This window comes from Corvus hawaiiensis, chromosome 5 (genome assembly GCF_020740725.1).
Source record: "Corvus hawaiiensis isolate bCorHaw1 chromosome 5, bCorHaw1.pri.cur, whole genome shotgun sequence".
Lineage (NCBI taxonomy): Eukaryota > Metazoa > Chordata > Aves > Passeriformes > Corvidae > Corvus > Corvus hawaiiensis.
Window position 1 is genome coordinate 48,549,913 of NC_063217.1, and position 24,068 is coordinate 48,573,980.

Genomic DNA, 24,068 nt, shown 5'->3' on the forward strand with positions numbered 1-24,068 from the left:
ACAACTATCTTTAGATTTTTCCTCCATGATAGCAATCAATTTAACACTTAAAAAAAAAAGCTTTAAAAAAAATTAAAGTTATTTAAATAACTTACATAAATAATAACTAGTATTTTAAATAAACACTGTAAGTTACATGCCTTTAACACCTTAAGACCTAGAGCTGTAGCTTGCAGAAACCTTCTGTATATTTCTATAAATAATACATTCTTTAAATATATACACTTATAGGAGTGTTTAAGAAATAGACTCTAATCTATTCTTATAGATTCTTATTCCCAAACACAATCTATTCTTATAGGTCTCCTACAAATCACCCAGTTAAATAAAGGCTTTAGAGGCATACAGAAAACCAATAAGGATTAAATTTACTTTTCTTCACAAAAGTGCTCACATGGCATGATAATAAAACTGAAGTTCACAATGCACTCTTAAAACCACAGACCAAAAGAAAATTCCAATTACAAGAGCTGAATTTTTGTTTGCTCTGCCTGGTTGCAACAGTTGTAATGCTGACATGGGAAACTTGCTATTTATCATTTCAGATAGATCCTAGTGTTTCTTTATTTTTTCATGATCCATAACATTAGTAGACTGAAACTTCAGAGTTCCTAAGCTGATATTCTAACCACATTAAAAGATGACCACAGGAACAACTACACAGGAATTGCCATTTCCTAGAGACACAAATGAGAATTCCTCATCCTTACTTTAGGACCCATCATTTTCACAGGGTCAAGCAATTCTTCAGCAAAAATCCCCCCAGTATAGCATAAATTTCAGCTGCAGTTGCCACTCATAGGGTTGACTTCAAAGGTGAAACAGGAGTAAGCACTGGTACCCAAACAGCACCTCTACATTTCTACAAGAAAAATCATGTAGTGAAGAAGCATCTGTCATCTTACAGAGGTGAGCTCTTACAGCAAAAACTGCTTAAATATAGAAGAACTGGGACCTGAAGAAATGGTCTCTTTAGGAACAATGATCCCCATTTCAAAGGACTATGCCAGAGGCAAGTGACATGAAAGGCAAAGGATAGTAGTTGTTCATTGCCCCCTGCAACAGAAACACTAGGCAGCAGCTAAGGAAGCTAGGAGGAGCCACCTTCAAAACATGAGTGACTCTTCAGGCAACAGCCAGCAGATCTGTAGGATTAGTTGCAAAAGGATGCAATGGAGATGAAAAATTTACACGAGTTCAAGAAGAAATTATACAAGTTCTCAGAAGAGAAATCATTCAAGAATTTCTGAATAAACAGAAACAATCTCTGGCTCAGAGATCCATAAACTGAAAGTAGCCAGAAAACAAGCACAAAATGAAAAGCATCTAAAATTTATCTTGTTCTCAATGTTCCCCATGCATCCACTTACACATTTTTTTAAGATGGATCATGTGAAGAATTAGGGAACTTCTGGGTTCCTGGACAAGATTTTCTCTTTGATGGCTGTCAGACACAGGATACTAGACTAGAAAGAACACCAGTTCTGCCAGTGTGATCCAGTGGGCCAATTCTTCTAGAATACATTTAAAACTATTTAACACAATTTAAAACAGAACATTTTAATTAAAATATAGAAAAAGTATTTTAACTTTTGGACACCTCTCCCAAAACTGCCATCTTGATAAAATATGTAACACTCAAATGTTTTAATGAGCTTGACCTTTCAATCAAAATATTAGTTACAAAATTATATCTCTACTGGAATAACATTACTGATTATTCTCCACTAAAACATCTACAGCAGTTTCATGGCTTTGCCTCCTAGACACTGTGTCTGTGTAAATGTTTACTGGGCAACGGAATGGTTCTACTACTGAACAGTTCCGGCTGCATTTTGCTCCTGAGAAAAGCTAAATGACTTACTTTGGTTTTATTTGAAGGTTGTTTTCCTTTCTGAAAACTGATACAAAATAAAATAGATGGAAGAACATGTCACAGGCATCAGCCTGTTCACTAATTAGGGAGACCTCTATAGCCTGTTTTCTCCCTTTCCACTACACATCTCTCAGTGTTTCTGCCATCTGAATTCAACATCTCCTAGACACTGCATTCAAAGTCTAAGAAAGACTACTTGAGCACGTAAGTTTCTCAGCTGCCACCACTCCACTACACAATTTGAGGGAGTAGAACAGAGCTAACAAACCTAAACCATGAACACCTCAGCTGGAGAAAACATGGCACTTTTGCATTTTCTCTTTTTACTAGCAGAAATCAGAACTGAGTGATTCCATAGGAACAAGAAAAAAATATATTTATAAATAACAAAAAATTATATTCACCTCCTGCTAAAAATATCTAGTATTAGAATATGAGAAAACAGAGCACTTACCTACATTTGAAAGAGCCAGTAAATATGATTTAACATGTTACAAACAAATAAGCCTTTCATGCATAGCAAGCTAGCTGAAACAATTGTTTGGAGAATACGATTGTAAAACATATGCAGGTTGATATCAGAGAATTTACACAGAGTGGTTTCTGGAAAGGAAACTATGATTTTTTAGGCCAGTAGAGTTTTATAATAACAACAGTGAACTAAGGAGAAATTGCTTAAAAAAACTTTCAAAAGGCCTCCCTCAAAGTCTCAAGAGGCCATTAAGTAAAATTAATATTGGCGTTATGGGAAAATTTGCATTTAGATGCCAGCAATAAAGCATCAAAAGAAAAAGCAGTAAGTGTCTGTTAATTTGCAGAAAAAAAGGGTTAACAGCAGAAGGCCACAGTTCTGCACTAGAACTCCAACACATATTCCCTAATGGTCCAGAAAGCAAAAAGTGGCAAAAGTGATTCATATAAAAGCTATTAAGGTTAAGATAAGAGAAGGCACCTTGAGAATTCCATGTAGTCTAACCATGCTAGATAAAATTGGAAATACATGACAGACAAAATAATCAACAAGGTATTGTGTGTCCGGGTGAATATTTTACTCACCAACTTCCTGGATCTTAATTGCAGATTCAAAAAGAAACATGTTGACTCCTGATAGTCCATAGAAGAATAATACTCAGTTAAAAAAAAAAAAAATTAGGATGTGTATTAAATATTTTGAAGAATATTACAATTGGTACATTACAAACTGAATACAGCATTTTAAATAGGCACTTTGTATATATATAGCACTCCTGGGCAGGCATACTGTAAAAATGGTTTGAAATGTAGTTAACTAGAAGTTTAAAAAGGTGAAATTTGGTAACAGGAATCTTAAAGGGGAAGCCAAAAAATCATTAGAAAGTTTGGGTATGCTGATTGTAACAGAGATGCAGAATAATATAGAGGAAAAGGTACAGGAAAAAAAAACACCAAGAACTTTAACTGGATTTTTATAACAAAAAGAATATATTCAACTAAATTGGGGTTAAAGCATCACAAAGAATGTAAAGAAGAACTGTGAACTACTTGAAGCTTTATACGTGAAACTTTTCAGTGGCACAATCACCTTTCCAAAAAGTGATTCTGAAAGGAAATAAAAAATATACATGCTTTAGAATGAAATCCTACTGCTTTTCTGGAGATGGCAACTGATAGGCAGAGAGAATACTACAAAAGTTAAACTCTCAGCTCTACAATCAGTAGAATTCTTGAATGCAAATGTTTTTCTCTCTTTGGCAGCTGCCACTAAGCATACACATAGCTCTGCAACCATCACAGCACATGCTGCCTTTACTCCAGCTAGCGGGTAGGTTATATGGGGAGTAGTGTAATAGTCAGGCTGCAGGATCTGACATACTGTGATAAGGGAGGTCACAGGAGATAATAGGACAGTAATCAGGACTGTTACTGCAGTGATGGGATACAGCAGCAGGCAGAGGACACAAATCCACAGGAAACTAGGTTTTGTTAGCTCCACTGCTCACAGAATAATTTGTTTCCCTTGTGTTTTACAGATTTGAATACCAATATTTCTGTACATTGCAGCTTTGATCACTGTGTTAAATGTAGCTCTACTGAATAAAGGATTCTTTTGGCCAGATTGGCATGCTTATGACTGTGATATGAAGAGAAGTTGAGGCAAAAACCTTTGAAGATCAAGTACATGCTCTATTTTATACGCTGAATTGGCAGTAGTAGCTGAAGGTGGTTTATATCACGCATATAGTTTACAGCATGATACATAATACTTCTGCAGTTTAGTATGAGGATTGTAAACATTTTTAGATTACTTCAATTTCTCTTGCTGTTAAAAGGGGCAATACCACTCTCTCCTTACTGAAAAGGCTAAGAAGTCAGGCAGCAGCAGCACTCATGTTGCTTCACAAGCAGCTGGATTTGAGAAGCAGATGGCACAACCACAAAAATGAGGAAGGAACAGGGGGAACAAGATCAGCCCTTTTGGCTATAGCCCATACTCCACACTGGTTTCAGCAGATCATCAAACCACAACCATGAGGTTTCAGGGCACAGTTAAGCTGATCTAATGGCCAGCCAGTGCCCAAAGGATTCGCTGCCAGCTGTGCATCCCCCATGCCAGCTCTAACGCACATTCCATATCACACTGAGCCAACTCAATTTTATTTTTAGTTCTCTTCTCACTTAAATTCAGGAAACTAAAATGATAAAAAACCAAAATTAATTTGAATAGTCTTGACAAAAAATTCGATTAAACCAATAGCAAGTGCAGGAAGAGATATGGGTAGGAGAAGCTGTTTGGAGCCATTCCTCTCAGTAGCAACTAAGCAGCTCAAATACAATATGAAATGACAACCCCATAAAGGACAAGTGACTATAACATCTCAACCTCTGTGAGGTTTGAAATTATCGTATGAAGAAAGGCTAAAATGTTTAATGGCAAGTTTCTCCTTTTTAATCTTTGCTAGGTCATGCCTAACCTACGCAATCAATTTTGTTCCCACCACACTGCAGTGTAAACAAACAACAGCAATGAGAAGGACCAAAACGTTAACATTTCTTTTGTGCCACTAAAGAAGCTTTTGTTTTTCCAGTCATTCCCAGCACCCTTTTGAAAGGTTCCCACAGCCCGTGTAAACAGCCACAAGCTGAGTGGGATGACTGTACGTACCTCCTACATAGGCAGGCAGCAACCACAGCATGCAGCTCCCCTCACTAGACAGCCACACACCCACCCCATGACAGGGGACAACACCCACCTCTACCCTTCAAACAAAACTCCTGCCTGTGCTCCTGAGTCACACTGAGTGCTATCTAGTGCTCCCACCAGGCCAAATGTCACTAATGGTGGAGCTGAAGTTTGACCCTCAGTTATTTCACTATCAGCCCACCTATTTTCTGTAGCACATCAGGAATTTTTTTATTTCAAAATATTCAAGCATAACAGTGTTCAAAGCACAAATAACAACAGATTCACCATGGCAATAAGCTATAAAGCTGGGAATACAATACAACACCTGAAATCATAGAATCAAAGAATGGTTTGGGTTGGATCTTAAAAGTCGTATAACTCCAACCCTTTTGCCATGGGCAGGGACACCTTCCCCTATACCAGGTTGTTCAAAGCCACATTCAGCCTGACCTTGAAGATAGGATGAAAACACAGGACATCCTGGAAACAAATTAAATGTAACTGTGCATGTCAAAGTTGTTTCGCTACAGCAAGCCATGTCTAAGAACTGCCCCAGTTGTAGTGCACTCAGGTATGCAAAACTTGCAAATTTAAGTTAAACATCTGGACAATCTAAGGAAGCAGCCATTATGGAGATAACCAAGGTTATTAACAAACACTGCTGCATTATAATATGGCAAAATGTAAAGTTCAGCCACCTGTGTATTAGAACCCACCTAAGATATTATTAGTAGGGCCTCTTTCACACATAGAATCACTCCCCCGAAGACACAATGTGAAAACACAGAATGACTACCATGTTACTAAGGGGCTACCAAAGCCTGCATGCTACTCTTGAAATGGTTCATGAACATCAAGCGGCCCTTCAGGGCCATGTATCACACAGCTGGTAGTGTGGAGCAAGTGCAGGGCAACACAAAGTCCAGCAAGCTGGAAGTCAAGCAGTGACCAAGTCTAGCTCTTACTCAGACCACAGACAGCAAAGTCAGAAACCTCTGCTACCACAGATAACACAATGAACACACCATGAAAATGGAGGTATATAACTGCCCCCTTCCACCAGAGGTTTGTCATAAGGTTTGCGTCTGCCCCATCTTGGCTACACAGACAAGTTTAAATACAGGCCAGGTGGATGAAGCATAGCAGGTTGAATCATTGTCTCCCTCTTCCTCAAGTCTTGCAGTGAATAGCAAGTTAGGAGAGAAGCACGGTGCCCCAAACAAATTGATTATTTTAAATTCATTCCTGCTGAAAGAAAGAATAGGGCCTGCTATTTACGCATGTGGAGAAAGAAACAGTGTCAAAAGTTTCCTGGTTAAAAAAAAAAAAAAAAAAAAAACCACTGAAAACCACAGCAACTTTGCCTTAGCACGATTTAAAGGACACTGAAGATACCCTCAAGATCTATAAAAACTGTCACTATTGTACTCTGTAGTAAAGAAAAAAAAGAGTAACCTGTCATTGCAGTGATCCACCCACTCAGAGAAATGCCACAGATCTGCAGACATACTCATCAGCTCTGGCAACAGCAGATGAAACTGCCACAGCAGAACTCAGAAAAAAACATTAAAAATAACTTAGACAAGGGTATCTCCAGGATCACAGTTTCAGGGCCCTTTTCTGTTGTGCTAGATCATCTCTTGCTTTGAGTATCATTGCATGAATTAAAACAAAATGACAAGACATAAACAGCAAGAGAAGTAGATACTCATAGCAAGCTGCAGGTTTACTGGCCCAAGCTCAGGGCCACAAGTAACACAGCTTAGCAAAGACATAGACAATGGTGAAGCAAAGGTGAAGACATCCTGTTTTCAACTGAGATTCAACACTATGCCAAGCTGTGTGGGGTCACATTTGCCACAAAAGATGAGTAACATTTCCTCAGAGAGGTCTGAATCCATAGCTGTAGTTTTGGTTATTGGTATTTAATGGTTATGGCCTTGAACACTAAAGAATTTAGAATATTCTAAAGCCTTATTAGGGAATGAAGAAGTCAATGAAAGCAATGTACCCACTACTGTCAGGTCTAGCAAAGAAATGCTAGATTTTGCAGCTACTGCAATCGCTAGCGAGCAACTTCTCAAGCATGAAGTATGCTACAATGCTGAAAAGGCTTGCACTTGCCAGGGAACACACTGAGCAGCTTACCCTCCTAATAAGGGAACTTGGGGAAAAGCTTGAAACCTTTTCTTCCCCATTGGCTTATGATGCTTCAGGCTTGTTAGTCATTTAGTAAGACAAGTAGCTTGTCCTGAAGTAGCCTGTTCAGTTCTGAAAACACTGTGACTATTTTCATTACTGCAGATATATAGACACACATTCTATCCCATAAAGCATATCACATATTTTACATAAAGACAGTAATAACCTTTCACAAGCAATTTTGCAATACAGCAAACTAACTCCTTATAAGCATAGGCAGATCCTGCATGCTAGAGCAGATCTAAATGTAAAGTTTCACCTTTAAGAAAACATGGTAGACTTTATACTGAAAATCACATGCTCCAAAAGTATCCACCAGCATCTGTGGGAACGCAGAGCTAATGCGTGCAGTAAGGACATTATGACAGTCAAAGAGGGCAGAGTTTAAGTAGACACTGTCAACAACACACACCCAGGGTTTGCAGTTCCTGTCCTTCTGAAATTCACAGCAGTTGCCACAACCTACAAGAACATAAAGCCACAGCTGAGTAGCTCTGACTCTGCATGACCGAATTAAGGAGTTCTTCAATCTATCAAAAGGACCCACCAAAACTTCACGTGCAATTGCGTCGCCACTACCACCCTTAAGTTCTCTGATAAACCCACCACAGAAACACACAGGAGAAGTCTCTGGTAACCTGCATCATGTAAAGGTCAACTCCCACATTCCAAGCCATCCAGAGCAACATTTCTAAAGAGCAAAGTGCTGAAGAGGGAGAACAACAAGCTCTGACACTGGACCAAAAAGCTGAGTAATAGGAGAAGGGTACATAGGAACAACTACAATGATTATCTCAGGATCAGTTCAGATTTTTTATTTTCAAAGAGAGACTCGTGTAAAGAGGGAGAACTGGAAGGGAAAAGGTTTAATTTATTATTACAGCCCAGGATACTGGAGTGGCAAGACTCATTGATTGAGGTTTATGAAGAGTTTAAGAGGAAATCATTGCAACTTTACTGCAATCGTCCTCTAACCTCCCACTCACCACAGCTCCAGCTCCACAAGGCCAGGTCTCACCACAGCACATGCACACCTCTCAGCTCCACCCTAGGGCAGCCCTCCTGCCTCAGTAAGGAGCCAGATCTTGTGCTTAGAAAGTGTTCAGCAGTACACTCTACCCTCTGAGTGCACTTCATCTCAGCCTGCCCATGCTGAAGAGTTCCTAGACTTCCCAGTGCTACTTCTCCAGAGAAGTATCAGGCAGGTCACGCCATCCACACCACTGAAAGGTTTTCAAGCAAAAAAGCACTTCAAAACATTCACACTTTGGACAACTTTGAATAGTCAGCCCTTGAACAGGACACATTACTTAACTACCTCAGAGCTGTCCCTCTGCTGTAAGCAGCCACCCAGTCTCAGGTCACAAGACAAATTAGATTCACCTAGGCCAGCTTAGCCAGGCACCGCCTGTAACAGGCTTCCCCGATACTGGAGCTGCTAGAAAGCAGTCTTGTATGATGGACCCATCAGAAACACAGACCATGTAATTTCAAGAAAACCCATTCCTTTCCCCTCCACATCCCAATGACCCCTGCCCACACAACATCTAAGGTACATCAGTATCTTAATCAGTTTCATAACAATGTATTTGGGTTACAAAAATCCAAACAGCCCTCAACCTCTTAAGAGAGTATTAAAGGGAAACTGGTTTTCTTTTTTTAAATATAAGCTGTGGTGAATAGCATTGCAAAATGTATCCTACTGGTGTAACTCTAAATTACAGCCAAAACTGAAAACAGCATATAGTTTTTTGTTTAGTTGGGGTTTTTTGCTTGGTTGTTTTATATTTTAATTAAAACATCCCTCATTTCTCTATTTTATGGCCATATTTGTGGTTGGTCAGAAAACTAGACAAATTCTACTAGTTTATAGTGCAACAGCCACCACTGATCATGCTGAAGGGATTCAGGCTGGGAAAAAAAGAGCTGTTTGAGAACAAGTCTTGCTGTTGCAGCTACCTGTGAGCACACAGCTACTAAAACCATCACAGCCGAAGTGTGCCACCAAAGCAGCACACACCAACACTCTTCATCCTCCAGCACAAAGCAAAGCCAACTGTCCCAGCTTAAGACTCAGGCAAAGCTCACTTGAACTAAGCAAGCGAGTTTTGGACAATATTTCACACACCTCCTCTTACCAACCACCGGTGGATGTTGTATTCTCTAGCTGATGGTAACATCTTCAATTGCCCCAGCAAATGGGAAAAGATGTCTGCTGGTAGGTTAAACATGACATTATAGAAAAAATTGCATTGTTTCACCCTTGTAAAAATAACTGCAATTATTTCAGAGGACACCGAGAAAACAAAATAGAGAAGAGCTACTGAATTACACAGATCTGTCTACTTAGCAAAAATGAGAGCAGTCTTGAGGAGATGAAAACATATTTTTTGCTATAGTGAGCATGAACAAGACTGAATGCAGTAGTTCCTTTGACATTCCTTACTTTTGAAGTACTTGACCTTACAGACATAAATCATGTTCACATTACTAACAAAAAAACCCATCAAGGATCTATTTGAAAGTACCTGACTGCAGTGTATGCACTGATACAGGACAAACACTGGAGTAGCTGGCAAGAACCACTGGTGGAAAGACCTAGGCAGGATTCACAACATTACAACAGTTTAATTGCTCCCATTCCCTCTTCCTGCCCAAGAAATGACCCCTCACAAGTGAGCCACAATGCCTCTCGCATTCGTTACAGCGATGTTACAAAAAACATTTTGCTTATGCAAAGTTCTCAAAGAAGAAAAGCAAATGTGTACTCTAAGACTTAAGTAAGAGCCTAATCAAGCTGTTTTATTTATTTATTGATGTTGGCTGAACAGAGAAGGGAGCCAAAAATTGATTACTTTATTATTTCACCAATAATCTTTATAAAGTGAAAGATGGAGAACCACGTTTCATTTTCAATTAAATGCAAAACTGTGACAGGTGAGCAGTGGACAGGGATTTAATATTCTTCCTCCCTCCTAACATCGGAATAAGAAGGTACCCAATATACCTGACATGTTTATTCAAAACCAGTCGCTTCAAAACAAGGACTTGTCCACTCCTCCCTCAAAGCCACCAAACACGTTCACCCAAGAGGAAGCCACTAAGGGTTGCCAAATGTACAGAAATGACACAGCCCTAAAGTACACACTGATAGCAACTGGAAGGGTGTTCTAGGACGGGGACCTGTAAGCACCTAGTGCTGCCTACAGTCTTTTGCAGACACCCACTGCTGACCACTAAGACACACAGGAGACTGGGCTAAACTGTCCTTGTTTGATTTAGCCAGAAGAGCCTGAGTAGTAACCACCACAAAGCAAGACCAGTAAGTTTGTTGACAATAAGTCAGCTTCCATGCCTCCATGGTTCTAGGTCTTCATCAGACAAATACCTGAAATCTTCTGTAGCCTTTGCTGTCATGAGAGACTATCTTGATGTCCATAGCAGTGATCCAGGTAAACAGATTTTGTCTATCCCGTGAATAGATACAGCATTTCAGTACTGAACCATCCATCAGTTTCCACAAATTCACTAAAGCACAATACCTTGTTGTGGAAGAGCATTTTCATGAGCAATTACACACAATGTTTATCGTGTCTTTCCAGAATTACCTGACATACACAGTCCACATACAACAAGGCTGAAGCAGGTCTGCAGGCAAGGTCTTTCTGCTACTTCTATTTCAAATGTAATGTACATATAGTCAGTTAACAAGCATGTGCTCTTCACAAAAAGATTCAGAAGATTAAACATGTTCATTAAATACAGCCTGAATTTTAAAAACTCTGTTTACTTCAAAGAGACAGAAGAGTAGCATTCCTCTCTATTTAATAACATCGCCTGGCCTAAATCATCACGCACCATTCCTTTCTTTTATTGATTCAGAGACAACAAATTCCATTGAAGTAATTAACAGAACTTTTGCAAAATACCATGTGCGTACATAATAAAGGGAAGTAAAGTTAATTTGTCAGTCTCAGTCTAAAGATAAAAAGGAATTCTCTCCCTAAACTGAAAAGCTATTTATTGTAAAATCTTTCCTAACAGTTAATGGAAATGAAAATCATATACTTTCTGATAAACATTTGTTTCCAAACAGACACCGTTGTACTAGTAAATTATTCAGCTTGAACAAAGGACCTACACTGATTAGATATAAACTGCAATAGGAGGAAAAATCTAAACCTTGACAAAAATAATTTCAAAAACATGAAGTGATAGATCTTTTTGAGATATTTATGAACCTGGAACACCAACAAGAATGCATAATTGCCATCAAGTGACAGAACTGGGCTGCCATTAACAACTGGATAATGATGGAGAAGGGGAAGATTTAAGTTTGGGACTAGGAAGTGCCTTAAAACAAATGTAATCACCACATGAAAAAAGGACATCATGTCATTTAGCTCCTGTAGATATTAAATACAGCATAGAATTGACCATCTCCTTAACACTGTGTCCTGAAGAGAATGCACCTTCCTTTCCTAACCTTTGAGTTCTGCAATCAAGAAAAGCTAGGAGTGAACCAAATCGAGAGTTCAACTTCTTTTACACCCCTTTTTAAAACAGCAGTGATGAGAGAAAGCTTAAGATAGGGAGATACTTCAGACTAAAGAAAATGAATGTTCTTACCTTCAAACTTGGTCTCAAAATGAAACTGTGAAAGATCAGGTGCCCTGCCTACCTTTAAAATTCCTACCAATGTCTAGGTTTTCCCGAGTTTTCAGAGCTGTCTCCTTCTCAGTGGAATGTACAACTACACAACTGGGAAACAGGCAGTAACTGCTCTCAAAAGTGTAGCACAAACTGAAGGACAGAGCAAGCATCCATAGCTGGAATTCTGGAATATGGCCTTCTGTTCACACCCATGTATTTTAGAGCTTCAGCAACTGTGTACATTTCTGCTACGTTTTATTTTCCTCTGCTTTCAATTGCATCTGTTAAAGAAAGCACAGGAGAGCAGGCGCCTAGCAACTGGCCCACAGGATGTTCACAAGCTGTACACTCTTCTTTTAATGAAAAACCAGACAAATCCTACAACCTTCCCCTTCAAAGTCTTTCTAGACTCCTTCCAGGAAAATGTGGAGAGGACTCATGCAAACAACAATTTCCACACAGAGTTACAGTTTCTGGATCTCTGTCTGAACACTGTCTCATCAAATAAACGACATTCAACCTACTCCCTTCATTTTTTAGTTCATCCTCCTCATATGTAACAAATTACTGTATAAATTTAACACCCGAATAGTACAATTTAACACTAGCAGACACAGTTGTTTCCTCCCTGACAAACTACTGAGGTGTTTTTTTCAGTTAAGAGGAAGTTAAGATACTCTATTAAAACAATTTAAGTTTTGATACGGTTTTTGCTCAGCGGGAAATTATGCACGCGTCAGAAATGCTAAAAAGCAAAGCAAAACAGAACCCAAGCAAAGAGAGTCCCATTCCCAAACGAGACCCTTCGTTCCCCAGTCACGGAGTAAGGTCTGGAGTAAGAGCAAGAGCACTTGCTCGTGCCTCGTGAAGCAGCAGCTACTCCGATAAACAGGAAGAGCCAAAACTACTCCTGGCTTTTAAAACGCATTAAAAATACTTTACATGGAAACTAAGCAACTCTTTAATAACGTTTTTCCGCGACAAGAAGAGCTGCATTTTCCACCCAAGTGTTATGTAAATGAGCGGGCAGGAGGCAGCCGCGGGGTCTGTTAGGAGCCACTCAACCCTATAGAGAAAAGAAGGAAAACGGGGGAGCGGGGTGGGGGATGTTTGAAAGCCTCGGGGCTCACAGCACCGCGGCCGTGCGCTCCGCTCCCAGCCTTGCACAACTTTCCGCCGCGGCAGTTCCGCTCGGCTCCCCGGGCGGGGACGGGACGAAGGGGTCTGAGCCCTCCGGCCGCCCGCCCGCCGCCTTTGTTCGCGGGGGCCGCCGCTCCCGGCACAAAGCGGGCGGCAGAACTTGCGGAGGAGACCTTGGCCCTCCCCGGGGGCCGCGGCGGAGCCTCCCTCGCCCCGTCTCCACGGCGGGCGGGAGAGGCGCGTGGACCGCGGGGCACCAGACCGTGCGCGGCCGGCAACGTGAGCCGCATGGGAAGCGGCAGCGGCCAGCGCCTTGCCCCCCGCCCCGGCCCCCTGCCCGCTCCGCCGGCAGCCCCGGGGCACCCAGCCCCTTCCCAAGGCGGCTCCTCCCGCTCGCACTCACTTTTCGGGACGGGCTCCGCTGGGCTCTCCCTCCGCTCGCGGCGCGCGCGCCTTCCCGCCGGCAGGGCGATGCGGTCGGCGAGGCGGAGCCCCCCTCCCCCGGCGGGAGGGGGTCCGCTGTCCCCCCTGCCCCGGGGCTGCCGCCGGGGGCCAGGTGACTTCAACGGGGCAGGCGGGTCCAGCCCCCCCCCCCGCCCCGGGCGGGCTGCGGACTGGTGGCCCTCGAGGAATCCCCCTGGTTGCGGGTGTCCCGGCGGCGGATCAGGTGCGCCGCCGCGTCCTCTCACATGGAGCCACCGCCTCGCCGCCCCTCGGCGCCCCCCGGGCCGGTCCCCGCGCCGCCGCCGGCCGGGAGGCGAGTGGCTCGGGCCGCGGCCCCCGCCCCGCTCTCCCTCTCATGCACTGCGGGCGCCGCCGGGCCCCGGCTCCAGCGGCGGGGGGGCCGTCAGGGCCCCAGCCGGGCGGCGCGGCGGGGCAGCCGGGCGGCGGGGCTCGGCGCCGCGGCCGCTCCGCTCTGCGGCATGTGGGGGGAGCGGCGGCGCGGGGCGCTGGGCGGCGAGGCAGGGCCGGGCCGGGGGCGCCGGGCGCGGTGAGGGGAGCGGCGGCAGCAGCGCCCCGGGATCCGCTCGCTTCCTGCGGCGCCGGGAGGGGGCGGGGAGGGCGGGCGGGAGAGGGAGCGAGCGCGGCGGCGGCGCGGGCGGATGACAGCGGTAACCCGGCAACAGGGCCCGCCCCGCCCCGGTGGTGGCGCGGGGCGATGATGCCGAGGGCGGGCGAGGCGGAGCCGCGCAGGTCCCGCCGCGGCCGCGCGGTTCAGCCCGGGACAAGGGGGCGGCCCCACGCCCGTCCCGCCCGTTCCCGCCATGGGAACGGCCGGTGCTGCGGCGGTCCCGGTGTGCGCCGCTCCGTGCCTGGCCGCCGCTCGGTTTGTCCGGGGACCGGCGGTGGGAAGTGCTGGTCACCCTCGGTGCTTCCAGAAACCGCAGCTCACCTGTCCCCAGCAGCACTTTGTCAGTCGAGCACCGAGCGCCGCGATCCCAGTAACGGGAGTAATGGTTACCCCGTCCCTGCTCTCCGAAGGCTAAACCAAGTATTAATTACAGGAGCCTCTAACAGAATCACAGAATCAGTTCGGTTGGAAAAGATCCCTGAGCTCATCGAGTCTAACCTATGGCCGAACACCACCATGGTCAACTAGATCATAGCACTAAGTGCCACATCCAGTCATTCCTTAAACACCGTTAGGAACTCCACCACTTCCCTGGGCAGCCTCTTCCAATGTCTAATTACCCTTTCTGTGAAGAAATTCCTTCTAACGTCCAAGCTAAACCTCCCCTGGTACAGCTTAAGACTGTCCTCTCATCCTGTCACTGGTTGCCTGGGAGAAGAGGCTAACCCCCACCTGGCTACAGCCTCCTTTCAGGCAGTTGTAGAGTGATGTGGTCATCCTGAGCCTACTTCAAGCTAAACAACTCCAGCTCCCTCAGCCACTCATCACAGGACTCTTGTTCCAGTTTATTGCGGAGTTGTGGCCATCACACAGAAACCCCACTAGGCCTCCTTTGGTTCGAGATGCTGAATATGGAGCACTGTTCAACAAACGACAAGGTAAAAACGGAATGCTTAATTGTCAATCATTAAGTGTGTGGGAGGCCGAATGTAGCACCTAGCCTGGGTGCTGAGAAAAGCTTAGGCCTAAGGAAGAAAGGAAAAAAGTGGCATTTGACTGTGTTGCCATCATAAAACACATACAACAATTGGAAAATTAAGGTTACTCGTGTACCTTAGGTCTGGCGTTTTGTTCCTTTTGAGTTGCCATGTCTGGGTATCCCCAGGCAGACGTTGGCTGCCCTGCCCAGACCTCACGCCAGCTCTGGGCCGTGGGCTGTCTGACTGAACTAAAAGTCTTCCAATTGCCCACTAGCTTTTTCCTGTCTGCTATTCAGTTTTAATTCTGCCTCTTATTCTCCATCATCTTCTGCTTGGTGTTTCTTCACCCTTTCCTGTTTCCTTGTTTACCTGATTTTTCTTTTCTCGTGTATTGAAAACAGATGTTTGAGCTTACGTGAGTCTCCAAACCTCTCCCATGTCCCCACTGGGACAATGCAGCAGAGAAGCACTCTCACTCTTGAGAGCTGCAGGCAGGTGCCTTCCTCACCACCTGAAAGTCCACACAGCCATTCTTGCCTAGCTTATGCTTTTTGTAACAAATTGGCAAGGGGTGCTTTTGCAGACGGCAGCCTCCTTCACTAGTGAGCCCTGCTTCCCCACAGAACATCACTCACATTTTCCACAGAACGACAAAGCAGCCCTGAAATGAGTATGTAAGTAAATATATAATCAGGTAATTGATTTTTTTATTCCTGGAGCAGGCAGGAATTAAGTCTGCATGGATAATATTTTCATTTTGGCAAGGTTTTTTCCCCCATAAGTTTACAAAAACGTGCATTTTTTGCCCTCTACAGAGGAAATAGCAATGCTAAAACTTTTATATCTACAGCGTGGATCTCTGCCCCTTGAGCTAAGAGTACACAAGTCTCTCTCCTCTGATCCTATCCATGTCAAGGGGTTACTGGTTCCTATTTCTTGGATCTATTGCTTATTCCACTGGCTTTCCATTAATTGTGGTGTTGTCTCTGCCAGTTGAATAATAAATTCACATATGGGTCAGATATAACTGGGATGCTAATACTGAGTACACATTACTTGGGGCTGAAGGAAAAAGTTGGCTGTCTAATCAGCATAGATCACGGACAATGGCAGATGCATCGCTCAAGAAATGGAAAATCACTGCTCTGCCAGCACTGATGATAGTGCTCAGACTGGCTGAGGAGTTAATGAAAATGTTACGATTTTTTTATTAGTCACAGATTAAAATGGTTCAGCGTGTAGTCTTTAATGGAAATGTGGTCATGACTGACTATACTTCAAAGAGTAGGGACAAAAATAGGAACTGTACTGCAGATCAATGCATTGGCAGAACTAATCACACTGTCATAGGCCAGACTTGAATGCCACCATACAGACAGTTTCAATAAAACTTATTTTAAAAATAACACACAGAGCAATTTTAAGTGGAACTGTATTGTTTTCAACATACAATTCAGTGAGAATGCAAAAACCTTGCCAGAGGTTATTACTGTGCATGAAATCATGACAGAGGAAGGGAAACACTGGGGCTTTTAAGCATCCTGCCTAGAGGCTGAAGGGATACTTGCTGTCTGTTTGGATGAATTTTCTTCCCGGGGTGTTTTCAATCTTGATGAACTACCACCTGTACCAGAATTTGGTATCAAACTTAATGGCAAGACTGCAATCTATCAACAACCTTGGTAACGGAAAAGATTCCATGCTAAAAGGCATAGAAAATTAGGTGATGATTTGAAAATGAGAGTTAGCCAGGAGAGAGAGTGCACATGCATGAGTAACAAATCTGCTATAGAATTGTTATTATAGAGGAAAGCTGACCCATAGTATCATACTATGTCATCTTTAAAATGCCATAAATAATAAGGTGAAATAACCAAATGAAAGGAGCACATTCGAATACTAAACTGCCATTTAAAAAACCTGCTTAATTTCCCCATATTTCTGGTTTTATCAGGCATCTATGACAGATTTTCTAAGCTGTTTACAGATCAAGGGAAGAATAAAGGATTTCTTTGTGTGGGAAAACATGGACCCAAATGATGGTAATGCTGAAGAAGGCCTTCTATACAAGGTTTAGTCCATTTTGACTAATGCAATTTAAATTTAAATCTTTATTTTCTATTATATTTTTTTAAACAATATTATTATATTTATTATTACATTATTTTCTCCACGTGTTTACAGGTAGATATATCCTAATGGCTGGCAGTGCCGTGCATCCTACTGCCTGCAGGAATGAGAATGGAAACTGAGCTCTGTCTCGGGCGGATGCTTCAGTTTCTCTAACCTGCCCATACCTGAGGCTGCATGTGTCAGGGTTTGGCATGGGAGAGGCAGGCAGCCCACATAATGGGGTCATCAGTGGTGTGCACATGTGCGGTCCTGGACTGGGGAGGTTTTTCTGGGGCATAGCTGGTGCTTGAGAAACAGACCCTTTAGCAAGACTCCTGTGAGCAGGGAGTTATGCCAGATGTGAAGTCCTGGCTTGCACCATAGTGCGTATCCATGTTCTGGATCCCCCCTGCCAAACACAGACCATAGCTATGGGGAAGCTGTGCTGTTGTGCTGCTGGTGTAGGAGGAGGCAGGCAATGGAGCAGGGGACACCAGATCAGCAGCTGTTTTAATCACGGCTTGTTCTGCTGGGTGAGAAAAAAATCTCAGGTAGCAAAAGGGGCAAAATAAGCAAACCTCAAGGGAGTAGAGCCACACTTTCTGTTGTTAGTGAAATGCAGATTGATTCACCGTCTCCAACTTCCCGCTTTGAGCTGCAGTGCTTAGGCTACACATGAGCTGTCAAAACCTTACTTAAAACTAAATCTACCAATTCAGACTGCCTACTGCCACTTCCTAAATGGTATGAAACGTCCTCTCTACCTGCTTCATGTAAGGATATAACTGACTTGAGGTAAAGAAGCAAAGAGCTCCTTTTTTTTGATAGGCAATCTTCCCAGCAAAGACACGGTTTGTTCTACCTTTAATTCCCTACAAATGAAACTGCTCTCCTGGCTGACCTTGGGAAGGTCATTTTAAATACCCCCATGATGGGATTGAAACTGTCTCCTTCCCAGCAGACAGACATTTGGTTTGTCTCTCTTTTCTTGCTGTTCTTTTCAAGAATGTTTTTAGAGTCACTGGTAAGGCATCATTCACATTTCTCCGGTGGCATTACTGAGTACTATAAAGTTGCGTGCAAGCACATTGCACCAGACTTAGACAATAAAATCATGGTTGTACATAGAGCCTATTGCATTCAAACAAAATAGAGGGGATACAGCAGAAGTAATAAAGAAAACAAGAATGAAAATCTTTTTCATCTTAATTCCTGTAGGGAGCAGGTCATCATGGACATGCTGAGCTCAAGCAGGAGTTATAATGTATAATCTTCAATAATCTTCAATAAAATGAACAGATAAAGAAAAAAAGAGCTATACAAGAGATGTAGTCTAACACTTCCCAGTTGCAGATAAAAAGCCTGGAAAAGAGACAAAATTTCCAAGATATGTAAGGCAAATTTTCATGGGTGCAGTCAAAGAACTGGACTCTATTTCCCAAGCCTCCTCCCCACTTGGGAGAAAAAGGGAGTAAATTTACTGCAACAAACATTGATGAAAGTTTAGCCGGACATAACTACAGCAGTTCCAGGATCCGACTGCAAGTAATGATAGAGGACAATGCTGCGACAGCATCGGCTCAGAGAGCTGATAGCACAGATGATCTCATCAAGAGGAAATTTCAATCTCAAACCCTAGGTCTTGGTAGTAGCAAAGCATCCTTTACTTTGGACATCTACATATAAGTTTCATAGCAATAATACCATATCAGAGAGAGTTTGTGAATTCTTACCCTGACTCAGGAAAATGGCCTCATTTTTGATACTTACAGAGATGATACAGTGCAAGACCTTTGGGATTTTTCTTCCCTTATTCTATTGCTCCATTTCTGCTCATTCTGTTACAGGCAGTGTAATGGTTTTAGCAGAAGTAACTTATAAAAGAAGAGAAACAGTACAATCAGTGAGAAAGCTGGCAAAAGACCATCTATACAAATATACTAGTTTCAGTGATAGAGTTAATTACCTTCGTATGTCTGGCTGTAGCTTAAAGCAAATATAACTAGAGTTAAAACAGCTCTGGCCTAAGTGTGCCACATACTAATTTGCTTTTAATGCAAGGGTGTTGCTGATGTTTTTCTTTTTGCACTGAATGCAAAATTGTACTTTTAAAGGACACAGCTTTAAGCAAAAACATGGGGTTTGGTGAAATGTTTTTAACTGAACCCCAGTTTGACCTGACCTGTGCAGCATTGCAGGCTCAGATATCCAGTCTTAGAAACCTTACAGGTAGGTTTTTCAGTCCATTACTAACACCCATGATAACTCACTCAAGTGAACCAATTTCTGAATGTTCTCCAAATCCACACCAAACCACCAAAAAAAGTTTGTCAGGTCCACCAAGGCCATGATTACACCAGGACTAAGCCAGCACTAGAACTGGAATTAATTGTACCCTGGCAAAATCAGGGCAGACACAGCAAGGGTAGTGCAAATCAATGTATTGGCAAAACTGTATTGGGCAGCATGCCTGAAAGCTTGCTACTCACAAGTCTCTTGCTGCTATTGGACTTGAAATTCATTGTAATAAAAAGAGAGCTCAGATATCTAAGGCCAGCTAATTGTCTCATAAAAGGAACAGAGGGAAAAAATTCACACAGGAAAGCATGCAGTCTGTGCCTCTGGCAAATACTAATTTACAAAACATCAGCCTATTTATAGTATTTGTCTAAGTGTGTGCTTGAAGTTGAAAGTGTTAGCAACTTTCTTCTATAATCTATATTTAGCCATGGCAGCCTGACTGTCATGGTAAGCAAAGAAGGTTTGGTGGGAGCAAATCCTAATAAGGTATTCCCCGGTATTGAAAATAACTGAGTCACAACTGTAACATTTAAACTATTTATAATTCCATTAAACAACAGTTCATAGGAAACCACTGTGGAAACCTGGTGGTAACATCACTGTTTTCTGCTAGGGATTGATCTTAGTGCTGAATATCCCCATGCTGTAGCAGAGCACAGTTTTTTTTCCCAGAAATTTCCTTAAATTCTTGTTCATGTCTTCAGTGATAGTTCTACAAAATTTAAGAATCATTTCTTGACATAAATCTGAATACCTGTATTTCATATTTATTTCAAATACGATCTGGCACTGTTCTGCTCTCCAATATAATTAATATTTTGTTCAGCCATTCTCCTTTGGCCATCAACAGCCTTCCCCCCCCCCCCACCCCCGAATGGCTGCAGTTTGTAAGAGAATTATTCAGGAAAACAGTTTCTGCAAAAAGGCTTGCTCAAATATAAAAAAGACAGGGATAAAAAGACATTGGACTCATGTATTCAGCTAAATCGCAGAATACCTACTGACTGTAACAGGTGACACAAAATTCTCATCAATTAAAGTTTTTGGAGCCATTTTTAGTTTTGATTGTAATATTTGTCTGTAAAATGGGACACTGACATTTTAGCCCCCTGCCACCTGGTCCCCCAAACTAATAAGGTCAGTGGAACAGGGTTAAAGGAACTTTCCCAAAGTCTACCTGAGACAGACAGCTCTCATTTTATCTGAATTAGGCTATTAGCACTGCCCTGGAGTGGCAACAGTATGTCATCAAATTCTAGGCTTTGAGTCTTTTTTGCTATTACATTTCACAACCAAAAATACTGGCAAATTAATATAGGCCTAGAACTTTATTTCCAGTACTTTTCATGCTCTCCAGTTAGTAACTTGTTTACTGTGTTGTTCTCTTTTCCTTGGGAGTTCATTGTTATTTCTCCCATATCTAAGCAAATCAAACTCTCCCATTACTGAAGAAAACACAGCCAGTTTCTGTAATTGTGTTGCTCCTGAATAAATCATCATTAACTACTTATATTTCAATCATGATATTTTAATTACATATGTACATACAGAAAGGGAGGAAAAGCATAAGAGCAACTTTTAAAGTACTTGGCTATGTACTAGAAAAATCAAGATATAGCTGTTACACAGAATTGTACAATAGAATCTGAAAACTGTACAAATTTGGCAAACTTTATGAAAAAGAATTATCTTCCTCTCTTCGTGGTGTGTTCCAAAATAATAGTTTTAGTTAGCCAGTCATGCTGCTACCCTTTTGTATTTAGCTTCAGCTAGGACCCTAAGGAAAATGGAAAGACAGAAAGGTTTAACATTTTATACTTGCACAGTGCTCTTTGGGATATTTTTTCAGTAACTCAGCAACAATTTCAGAGAAAGTGATTAGATTTCGTAATGAAAAGGGGCTTCTGCATGGCAGGGTTAAAGCCCGATGCTACACTTGCTGGCTTCCTCTAGAGAATGCTTTTTCTCATCAGGTAAGCCCAGATCACATTAAGTCCAATAGCAACTAAATGTATCAGGAAATAGAGACATTAAGCACATAGGGAATGCTAAGCTTTGAAAGTATCTGCATCCAAGAGCCCTACTTCACAGAGAGAATTCCCAAACTTTCTTTTCGAAAGCACAACCAACAGACATTACGCGAGGAACCAAGCAGACAGCTGTGGGTTTGTTCTTCATAGCATAGCTTTACTGTAGGCAGGTGACACAAAATTTTCTAGAAGAGAGTAGTGTAGAGGGCTAAATAGACTCCTAGGGATGACCCTGGTTCAAGGGAGGGGAAAAAAATGATACCATGAATTTGTGTTGAATACTGTCTTTTTATGCTGAAATTTCCTTTCCTGCTGAAAAAGGAAACCCTGAAGAGAGAGGGTGTTATTGCCCTGACAGTTGCTGTGATGAGTGATCCCTTCAGATTATGTTCCACCTATCTCACATATACAACTTAGCAGTGCAGTATAAATCCTCTTTCCAAAAGGGAAAAACTAGAGTTCTCCAAATGTCAGTGGGTAAGATGGTTTTAAAATACAAAAAAAAAAAAAAGAAAAAAGAGCGAGAGAGAAAACACATTTTTGATTCCCTAGTGCTTTTCAAGAGTTATTCTGAAGGTCATCAGCACATTCAGAGGTGATGGTTCTGTGAAGGCTATATTATGCAATGTAGAATGCTTTAAAAATTTTAATTAAAGAAACCAGACTGAAAGCAGTTTCTTATTAGAAGTAAATAGTAGTCTTGGGTGCCTGAGAGGGAAAGCTGAAGGCAATTCCAGGATGTTCAGAGGCATTTCATGTAAGTCTCCAAAAATGTAAAGGATTCTTATATAGTTGGACCCTCTTACTGACCCTGTTATTATAAATGCTGATTATTTTCTATTTTTGAAATGTGTTTATGGGAATCAAACTATTAGTCTGAGTATCCTCAAATGTGGATCTCATTAACAAGCTGTTACCACGGCTCTCTTGACTAGTAGCTGGTATTCCTTTGGGTAATATTAACAGCTGCAATCAGAGACTGTTAACTATTACCCAGATTAAATAGCTTGTCATTCAGATTTATGTAATCAGGGGGGAGGAAATAAGGATGAATTCCCTTCTAGCATTCACAGGTCAAATATTTATTGTCACTCAGCGAGTATAATGGGCTTGAACCACGTCATAAGCTTGAACAAAGGCAAGATAACATAATATCTCTTCTGTAGCTCCGCTCGTTTCAGGTTCTTCACTGTTTCTATTAAGCAAAGCAATGAGCCTATACATGTTATTTTGCAGAATTACCCTTTAGCAGAAGCACTACTAGAAAACAACAAAAATTCCTCAGTCAGAACATCTTCTCAATTGTCATCTTCACTGATGCTCAGAAGGCTACTGCCATACAATAAAATTTCTCCTAAATCAGCAGGAAACCTCAAGACCCTTGTTATTTGTACAAAAAAAAATGCCTAGAGTTGTTATACTCGATCCATTACATGAATATTAATTGTGCTGAGAGCCTTAATCTAGACAGTTCTCAAACTTTGCAAGTGCTGTTCAGCATTGTGCTCATCAGGCCTCCCAGGAGCATGCCTCAGTGACACAGAACTGAAAACACTTGCTGCAGCTCAGGAAAAGCTCCTGCTGGTTCCTGACACTGCTTGCAGTACCTCTGTGCACACTTTAGCAGTAGAATTTGGAGTGGACAGGAGTAGGAAAAAGCACAAACTACCACATACAAGGCTGTGGAAGAAAAGCAGCATGCTAAAGCTCAACAGACAGCATTGCTGCTTTCCTGTGGGAGCCCAGGCTGCAGCAGGAGCCTTTCCTTCAGCCTCTGATTTGGTGTGTTAATGATGCTGTACACAAAGCATGATGATCCCTAGTAACTGCTGCTAGACAGGCATGGCTTTCTGGATTCTTGTTAATGCTGCTACCAAAAAAACCCCATCATTTCACTGTCCAATCAGCTAGGCTAGCCAACCTGAAAAGGTGAAATCACTTTCAGGGGTTTGGCTTTTCACTCAAGGACAGAGGAGTAGTAAAAAACACTTTGGAATCTCAGACTCTGAGACTTCTTTAGAAAAGTCATGTCTGTATTAGTTTTGTCGCCTGACTTGGCAGCAGAAACACAGGCTGGCCTTCCCCCATGCAACTGCAGAGGACAGGGCACTGAGTGTCATGCTGCAGTTTTGGAGTGTGCCGGCCCTGGGGGCCCCTCTCACCTCCTGCTGCACAGCCCTGTCCCCAGCCTCACTGCGATAGCAGCTTTTTGTACAGCCTTAATAAAAAACAGATCAGAAATAACCCTTTCTTAGGAGGTTTATTTTGGAGCTCCGTCAGCTAACTGCTCCTTTTTCTTCTATGATGTGGTGATGCTGGGGGCTGGTGTGCTGAGCCCACCTGAGAGCAAGTGACCGAGGAAGCAGGAACTTGCCAAACCCAGCCCACAGCTGAACCTAACATGGGGCAGGTTGTGTTTCATTCCCAAAGGCTTCACTTGGTTCTTTAAATGGTTGTTAAAGCAAACATAACACAGAGGTTCCTGAGCTGTTGGCAGAAGTCACTTTGACCTTGCTAGAGCTAGGACTTCACCCATTTA

The 24,068-nt window shown here is 42.5% G+C and overlaps 1 protein-coding gene across 1 annotated transcript in view; it reads right to left on the reverse strand.

Annotated features, from left to right (window-relative positions):
- Window positions 1-13,761, reverse strand: part of FBXW7 (F-box and WD repeat domain containing 7) — a 180,081-nt gene extending 166,320 nt beyond the window's left edge. The window contains exon 1 of the mRNA XM_048303624.1: window positions 13,438-13,761. The gene's annotated coding sequence lies outside the window, so the exon portion shown is untranslated. The remainder of the gene's footprint in view (window positions 1-13,437) is intronic.
- Between the last annotated feature and the right edge of the window lie 10,307 nt (window positions 13,762-24,068).